The sequence below is a fragment of the Macrosteles quadrilineatus genome, unplaced genomic scaffold (assembly GCF_028750875.1).
Source record: "Macrosteles quadrilineatus isolate MER2022 unplaced genomic scaffold, UCM_ALF_1.0 Scaffold_7__1_contigs__length_78375512, whole genome shotgun sequence".
NCBI lineage: Eukaryota > Metazoa > Arthropoda > Insecta > Hemiptera > Cicadellidae > Macrosteles > Macrosteles quadrilineatus.
Genome location: NW_026542600.1, coordinates 9,741,351 through 9,751,198, shown reverse-complemented (window position 1 = coordinate 9,751,198; position 9,848 = coordinate 9,741,351).

Sequence of the window (9,848 nt, the reverse complement as noted above, 5' to 3'; positions counted from 1 at the left end):
CACTCGACCTGATCCTGCTAGAGCAATCTTAGCACACGACCCGCTCCTGCTAGAGTAATCTTAGCACACGACCCGATCCTGCTAGAGCAATCTTAGCACACGACCCGATCCTGCTAGAGCAATCTTAGCACACGACCCGTTCCTGCTAGAGCAATCTTAGCACACGACCCTTTCCTGCTAGAGCAATCTTAGCACTCGACCTGATCCTGCTAGAGCAATCTTAGCACACGACCCGTTCCTGCTAGAGCAATCTTAGCACACGACCCGATCCTGCTAGAGCAATCTTAGCACACGACCTGTTCCTGCTAGAGCAATCTTAGCACTCGACCTGATCCTGCTAGAGCAATCTTAGCACACGACCCGCTCCTGCTAGAGTAATCTTAGCACACGACCCGATCCTGCTAGAGCAATCTTAGCACACGACCCGTTCCTGCTAGAGCAATCTTAGCACACGACCCGTTCCTGCTAGAGCAATCTTAGCACACGACCCGTTCCTGCTAGAGCAATCTTAGCACACGACCCGTTCCTGCTAGAGCAATCTTAGCACACGACCCGATCCTGCTAGAGCAATCTTAGCACACGACCCGTTCCTGCTAGAGCAATCTTAGCACACGACCCGTTCCTGCTAGAGCAATCTTAGCACACGACCCGATCCTGCTAGAGCAATCTTAGCACACGACCCGATCCTGCTAGAGCAATCTTAGCACACGACCTGTTCCTGCTAGAGCAATCTTAGCACACGACCCGTTCCTGCTAGAGCAATCTTAGCACACGACCCGTTCCTGCTAGAGCAATCTAAGCACACGACCCTTTCCTGCTAGAGCAATCTTAGCACACCACCCCTTCCTGCTAGAGCAATCTTAGCACACGACCCGATCCTGCTAGAGCAATCTTAGCACACGACCCGTTCCTGCTAGAGCAATCTTAGCACACGACCCTTTCCTGCTAGAGCAATCTTAGCACACGACCTGTTCCTGCTAGAGAAATCTTAGCACTTAACCCGCTCCTGCTAGAGAAATCTTAGCACTTAACCCGCTCCTGCTAGAGTAATCTTAGCATAATCATAGATCCTGTTAGTTGGAAGTTTAGCACTAATTCAGACATCCTCCCAGTTCCTTATCCACAACCTTTCCTTTGTGGCTGTGATGACATAGGCTGTTTGAAAATTGGTGTGCCACGAATCTGAGCCATTCCTTTGCTTCCCGTTGTTTCGACCCCTGGAACAGATACCCAGCAAGCACTGAGCTATCCCGGACCTCACTTGAGAGAGAGAACGTCACAAAAGTAAGGTATTAAAATGATTGCACGTGGACGCTGAGCTACACCAGCCGTCTGGCACATCCGTCTGGGTGCTAATGCCAGATTTCGACACGTCTTTCACGTCGTTTAGCGCTAGTGTCACGTTGGACTGTAAAATGTCAAGCAACGTCGGGCGTGGTCAGTGTTTGGATGGGTGACCGCCTGGAGGAGTACGTTTGTTTTGCACGTCGTCGTCGTTGTCGGGAGTAGTATCGTGCTTCACACAGTCTATGTTATTCTTATGGATAAGATGAAAACTGTTGTAGGCTGGTTTACTTGTTTATGGATATATTTAGATAAAATTGGGCAAACTTATTTATTTTATCCTATAGTATTAGAGTATGTTCAAAAAATACTTTTTACCTTCCCCGTAGCAGCAAACCTAACCACTTGTTAAATCTAATGCTATTTAAATTGGGAATAAAAATATGTCTTATTTATGGAAATATTTGAGTAAAAATGACAAGTTAAAAAGCGTTTAGTCTGCTGGCTTGCTAAGGCAGTGATATTTATTAAAGTAAGGTATTAAAATGATTGTACGTGGACGCTGAGCTACACTGGCCAAACGGGTGCTAATGCCAGATTTCGCCACGTCTTTTCGTTTAGCGCTAGTGTCACGTTTTGAGTGCACGTGGACGCTGAGCTACACCAGCCAGACGGGTGCTAATGCCAGATTTCGACACGTCTTTCACGTCGTTTAGCGCTAGTGTCACGTTTTGAGTCTACGTGGACTGGACTGGAAAATGCCAAGCAACGTCGGGCGTGGTCAGTGTTTGGATGGGTGACCGCCTGGAGGAGTACGTTTGTTTTGCACGTCGTCGTCGTCGTCGTCGGGAGTAGTATCGTGCTTCACACAGTCCATGTTATTCTTATGGATAAAATGAAAACTGTTGTAGGCTAGTTTACTTGTTTATGGATATATTTTGATAAAATTTGACAAAATTATTTATTTTATCCTATAGTATTGACATATGTTCAAAAAACACTTTTTACCTTCCCCGTAGCAGCAAACCTAACCACTTGTTAAATCTAATGCTATTTAAATTGGGAATAAAAATATGTCTTATTTATGGAAATATTTGAGTAAAAATGACAAGTTAAAATTCGCTTAGTCTGCTGGCTTGCTAAGGCAGAGATATTTATTAAAGTAAGGTATTAAAATGATTGCACGTGGACGCTGAGCTACACCAGCCGTCTGGCACATCCGTCTGGGTGCTAATGCCAGATTTCGACACGTCTTTCACGTCGTTTAGCGCTAGTGTCACGTTGGACTGTAAAATGTCAAGCAACGTCGGGCGTGGTCAGTGTTTGGATGGGTGACCGCCTGGAGGAGTACGTTTGTTTTGCACGTCGTCGTCGTTGTCGGGAGTAGTATCGTGCTTCACACAGTCTATGTTATTCTTATGGATAAGATGAAAACTGTTGTAGGCTGGTTTACTTGTTTATGGATATATTTTCATAAAATTTGACAAAATTCTTTATTTTATCATATAGTATTGACATATGTTTAAAAAACACTTTTTACCTTCCCCGTTGCAGCAAACCTAACCTCTTGTTAAATCTAATGCTATTTAAATTGGGAATAAAAATGTGTCTTACTTATGGAAATATTTGAGTAAAAATGACATGTTAAAATTCGCTTATTCTGCAGGTTTGCTGCGGCAGAGTTATTTTTTAAAGTTGTGTAACTATTTTTATTCAACTAGTTTGTCACAGCGGGCGAGAACTAAAGTAGTAGTGTCCTGAATCAGACGGGTGCTAATGCCAGATTTTGCCACGTCTTTCCCGTCGTTTAGCGCTAGTGTCACGCTTTGAGTGTACGTGGACTGGACTGGACTGGAAAATGTCAAGCAACGTCGGGCGTGGTCAGTGTTTGGATGGGTGACCGCCTGGAGGAGTACGTTTGTTTTGCACGTCGTCGTCGGGAGTAGTATCGTGCTTCACACAGTCCATGTTATTCTTATGGATAACATGAAAACTGTTGTAGGCTAGTTTACTTGTTTATGGATATATTTAGATAAAATTGGGCAAACTTATTTATTTTATCCTATAGTATTAGAGTATGTTCAAAAAATACTTTTTACCTTCCCCGTAGCAGCAAACCTAACCACTTGTTAAATCTAATGCTATTTAAATTGGGAATAAAAATATGTCTTATTTATGGAAATATTTGAGTAAAAATGACAAGTTAAAATTCGCTTAGTCTGCTGGCTTGCTAAGGCAGAGATATTTATTAAAGTAAGGTATTAAAATGATTGCACGTGGACGCTGAGCTACACTGGCCTAACGGGTGCTAATGCCAGATTTCGCCACGTCTTTTCGTTTAGCGCTAGTGTCACGTTTTGAGTGCACGTGGACGCTGAGCTACACCAGCCGTCTGGCACATCCGTCTGGGTGCTAATGCCAGATTTCTACACGTCTCAGAATCTAAAAATCAGATGGTTTTTACTCAAGCTTATCGTGCTAATGGATTTAAAAATAGACTTCAACAAATAGGCAAGTGCGTTTTGGAAAAAAAGTAGTCGTGGGTTCAAGTCTTACCAAAATACCCTGGGGGTTAAGGTTAAGACTTACGAATTAAGTTACTGTTATTTCGACTTGATAAGGTGTTAGGTTGTCTTTTTACATTTGAGTAAATATCAGCCTAAGTTTACAGAAATATGAAGACCTAAGACTTGAAAACGATCTAAAATCACTCACTAAGAAGACTAACATAAACATAACCGTCCTCAATTTATAGAATAGATTTGTTGATGACTGTTGAGTTGAAGTTCACTGTCACTCTACTACCATTCGCGGTCGCGGAACGAACAGTAACAATATAGTGACAATAACAGCAAAAGTACTGACGGAGCCCGGCAGTTACCTCACGTCCCTCAAAATGTTGCCAGTCTAGCTCGATCACGGATCACGTCGGCGACAAGACTCGTCGACTCGACATCGTCAGGTCTCAGGTCACCTCACGGTGGCACGGCAGTGTCGTCGTCGTGCTTCGTACGGTACCGTGTAGCGCTCCAGCGGGCGCCCGCCGAACTAACACTTTCCACATTCCGGGCCCACACAGGCTCGATTAATCAAAACGTTTATACTACGATTAAATAACGAATTAAAAATCAATTTTCAAGTAATATAGTTGTTCATCTGCATTTAAACTTTATATTTAACTTCCAACACTTAAATAATCGGATAAAATGAACGTTAAATGACTGTTAGTAATAGTTGATTCTCGCATTGACTTGAAGACTGCTGTAATACGACTTGGAAGTTGAAGCTCGAGTGCTGTAATGCGTTGCGTTCATCACCTTCTAAATAAATCCTTTTATATTGTTTAAAAAGCCAAAGCCGAGAGTCGTGCTTCTTACCTGAGGCCGATGATTGGCTTATAACAATCACGACTCACGAGACGATCCCTGTTAAAGGGGAAAAGGGGGTTCAAAGGTTGAAGCATCTCCGACCCTCAACTCTGGACTAAAAGTCACAACATTTTTTATGTGTCGTGTTGTTACGCCATTATATGTCGAAAATTACACATAAATCGTATTATGTGTATGCAGCTCTTCAAACCTTGCTATGATAATATTCTAAAATAATTTAGTTACTTGTGTCTATATTTTATCTGGACACAATAGAGAGCAATTTATTATTGTAGCCCTCACTTATTAATTATAATAATTATTAATTATTATTATTTATTATTGTTATTTTTTATTAATTTGGGATGCGTTATTTCAGTTGACTTTCTGCAACACATCCTTTTATTTATGTCAATTGTTGGCTCTTAGGGATTGACATATTAGTAATAGATGTCTGTCAATACTGTACTTCCATAATTGCAAAAAAATATTAATTGGAAAAATATAATACCTGATATAAGTTTTCGTACTGACCTGTTTACTGTTACTAGGTAGTCTGGAATATCAAAAATTGTGTGTCTTAGTTTCGTCCAGGTCTTATTGGTTTGTGGACTCGTTTGTATATGTAATTCGACATGTTTGAACCAAACTTTCACTAGCTTAGCTTGAATAAAATCAGATGCTTTTACTCAAGCTTATCGTTCTAATGAATTTAAAAATAGACTTAAACAAATCGTGCTTTTTTGGGGAAAAATTAGACGCGGGTCCAAGTCTTACCAAAATACCCTGGAGGTTACGACTTATGGATTAAGTTACATGTAGGATTAAATTACTGTTATTTCGACTTGATAAGTTTTCTTTTTACATTTGAGTAAAAATTAGCATAAGTTTACAGAAATGTGAAGAACTAAGATCTTTCTGATAATTATCTAAAAAAATGTATGCACTTAATACTTATAAGATGTTGATAGAAGAGATTTTGGTTCTATTCAATATAGGTACTTATTTAGGCTAGTTGCAAAACATGGATTGCATAGTCTTTCATATGGTAAGTTAATTGTAGAAATTTATAATTAGGCCTATATGATGTCTATGTTATTGTTACTTCATTAGCGTTGCTAAATATAGACTAACAGTTAGGACTATAACTAAAGTACTAGCCTATAAATAATTTTAAAATGTATTAGCCTATAAGATAAATTGTTATAATGATCCATTAAAGATTGTGTTAAAGAGAAACATCATTGTTAGTTTCAATACCAAACTGCGCTTCACCTAGCCTAATTAAAGGATATAATTTAATTAAATTAAGTTAAGTTAGTCAGTATATTTTCAATGCGATGGCAAGTCACCATTAAATGTTTGGTTTACACTGAATAATAACATTGTAACAAACCGATAAAGGGAACTAAAAAAGGTGATTTATTTGTTCTTGGAGACTCTAATAATCTATTATACGATATACCTGTTATGAGGAATAACTTTAAACTGTTTTAGGCTTGTTACAAGCTACACGTCGACGAGTCAACGTCAAGTCAGGTCACCTCACGCGGGCACGGCAGTGCCGTCGTCGTGCTTCACACAGTTCCGTGTAGCGCTCTAGCGGGCGCCCGCCGAACTAACACTTTCCACATTCCGGGCCCACACCGGCTCGATTGATCAAAAAGTTTATACTACGATTAAATAACGAATTAATATTCAATTTTCAAGTAAAATTGTTGTTCATCTGCATTTAAACTTTATATTTAACTTGCAACACTTGAGTAATCGGATAATATGAACGTTAAATGACGGTTAGTAATAGTTGATTCTCGCATGGATTTGAAGACTGTTGTAATATGCCTTGGAAGTTGAAGCTCATTTAAGGAATTAAGTGACGACTGCAACCCAAATTTACGGTAATGCGTTGCGTTGCAGTCCTCACTTAACTAACTGAACTAAATACTTTGTGGTACACTATTTGAAAAACCGAGAGTCGTGCTTCTTACCTGATTGGCTTATAATACTCATGAGACGATTCCTGTTAAAAGATATTTCAAAGGTTGAAGTGGATCTTATCCTATTCCTAATTCCTTTAGCAATAACAATCCCGACCCTCAACTCTGGACTAAAAATCACGACATTTTTTATGTGTCGTGTTGTTACGCCATTATATGGCGAAAATTACACACGAATCGTATTATGTGTATGCAGCTCTTCAAAACTTGCTATGATAATATTCTAAAATGATTTAGTTACTTGTGTCTATATTTTATCTGGGCACAATAGAGAGCAATTTAATTATTATTAATTATTACTATTATTATTAATTCGGGATGCGTTATTTTAGTTTACTTTCTGCAACACATCCTTTTATTAATGTCAATTGTTGGCTCTTAGGGATTGACATATTAGTAATAGATGTCTGTCGATATTAGCATATTAGTTACTGTACTTCCATAGTTGCGAAAAAATATTAATTGGAAAAATCTAATACCTGATATAAGTTTTCGTACTGACCTGTTTACTGTTACTAGGTAGTCTGGAATATAAAAAATTGTGTGTATTAGTTTAGGCTACGCCTGTTTACCCTAAGTACATTGGATGTTGTCTTAGTTTCGTCCAGGTCTTACTGGTTTGTGGACTCGTTTGTAGATGTAATTCGACATGTTTGAACCAAACTTTCACTAGCTTAGCTTAAATAAAATCAGATGCTTTTACTCAAGCTTATCGTGATAGTGAATTTAAAAAAAAACTTCAACAAATCGTGCATTTTGGGGGTAAAATTAGTCGCGGGTCCAAGTCTTACCAAAATACCCTGGAGCTGGAGGTTAAGACTTATGGAATAAGTTACGTTAATTCTATGTAGAATTAAATTACTGTTATTTCGACTCGATAAGTTTTCTTTTTACATTTGAGTAAAAATTAACATAAGTTTACAGAAATATGAAGAACTAAGACCTTTCTGATAACGATCTAAAAAATGTATGCACTTATATGATGTTGATGGAAGAGATTTTGGTTCTATTCAATATAGGTACATATTTAGGCTAGTTGAAAAACATGGATTGCATAGTCTTTCATATGGTAAGTTAATTGTAGAAATTTAAAATTAGGCCTATATGATGTCTAAGTTATTGTTACTTCATTAGCGTTGCTAAACATAGACTAACTAAAGTACTAGCCTATAAATAATTTTAAAATGTATTACAATAAAAGGTTTAAATTACCTGTATCCGTCAAGTGATCCTGGTTTGTAGTTAATTGACTACAGCCGTTTCATGTTGTAAAAACACATCTTCAGGTCAAACGTATATACATTGATTTAATCGATGGAATGGTCGTCAAGGTTTAAAGTTCACAAAAATAACACATACACGTACACGAAAACATTAAAACATAAATTGGCCAACACAAAAATACGAAAAAAAGCGTGTATGAGTTATTTTTGTGAACTTTAAACCTTGACGACCATTCCATGGATTAAATTAATGTATATACGTTTGACCTGAAGATGTGTTTTTACAACATGAAACGGCTGTAGTCAATTAACTACAAACCAGGATCACTTGACGGATACAGGTAATTTAAACCTTTTATTGTAAAAATCAGTGATCCAGAGGCTATACCATAAAAATGAAAATGTATTAGCCTATAAGATAAACTGTTATAATGATCCATTAAAGATTGTGTTAAAGAGAAACATCATTGTTAGTTTCAATACCAAACTGCACTTCACTTAGCCTAATTAAAGGATAAAATTGTAATTATATTAAGTTAAGTTAGTCAATATATTTTCAATGCGATGACAAGTCACCATTAAATGTTTGGTTTACACTGAATAATAACATTGAAACAAACCGATAAAGGGAACAAAAAAAGGTGATTTATTTGTTCTAGGAGACTCTAATAATCTATTATGCGATATACCTGTAATAAGGTATAACTTTAAACTGTTTTAGGCTTGTTACAAGCTTCCATAATGTTATTCCTAATATTTAATTAGAAACTGTACCCAACAAGGCACCTTTTAATTAATGCTTTAATCAATCACTCACTATGACAGTATAAACTATAAACATAACCTCGATCTATAGAATAAATTTGTTGATGTTGACTGTTTGTCCGCTACACGTCGACGAGTCAACGTCAAGTCAGGTCCAGGTCACCTCACGGTGGCACGGCAGTGCCGTCGTCGTGCTTCGCACAGTCCCGTGTAGCGCTCTAGCGGGCGCCCGCCGAACTAACACTTTCCACATTCCGGGCACACACGGGCTCGATTGATCAAAACGTTTATACTACACTGTAATAACGAATTTAAAATCAATTTTCAAGTAAAATTGTTGTTTATCTGCATTTAAACTTTATATTTAACTTCCAACACTTGAGGAACCGGATAATATGAACGTTAAATGACGGTTAGTGATAGTTGGTTCTCGCATCGGTTCGATGACTGCTGTAATATGACTTGGAAGTTGAGTGCAATGAGTCTGCACTGTTTGGTGTTAGATATTTTACGCATAATCTTTACAAAGCCGAGAATCGTGCCTCTTACCTGAGGCCGATGATTGGCTTATAACTCTCACGAGACGTTCCCTTCCCTGTCACGTTATAGCCACGTCGTTTAGCGCTAGTGTCACATATATAGTGACAGTGTACATGGACGCTGAGGTACACTGGCGCCGACCACGTGACGTGGTCCACGCCGCTTACCTCGATCGGCAGCTTTTATCACTGTTGTTGAAAAGAGTCTCTAACTGCAATAGGACTGGAAAATATATAGTGTGCCCATAATAATTGAGCGAATTTCCCATAGAAGGGAATAAGCATTACCGTAGTACTCATGGTAAGACCTGGACCCGGGACACATTAAACTATTCATTTTGAGGTCACTAGATGCCAAAAACACCATATGTGAATTTGAACGGATGGTTTCCGTATATATAATAAAATATTCGTTAGCGCGATAACTGGAGCAAAAATGATCCGATTTTGATGACATTGGTACAAACGTGTAAACCTGTGTTCATTCGAACGAGTTCACGGACCAGCATAATCGGACCATGGGAACGGAGGTTTATGGGGTAAAAATAGGGTTTTCCCATTTTTGACCCGCAAAAATGTTGCAATTTCTTTTTCAACCATTTTGTGGAGCTTAAAAAAGCAATCATTTTGTATATTGAAGCGCTTATGTATGTCTAACGGTCACGGAAAAAA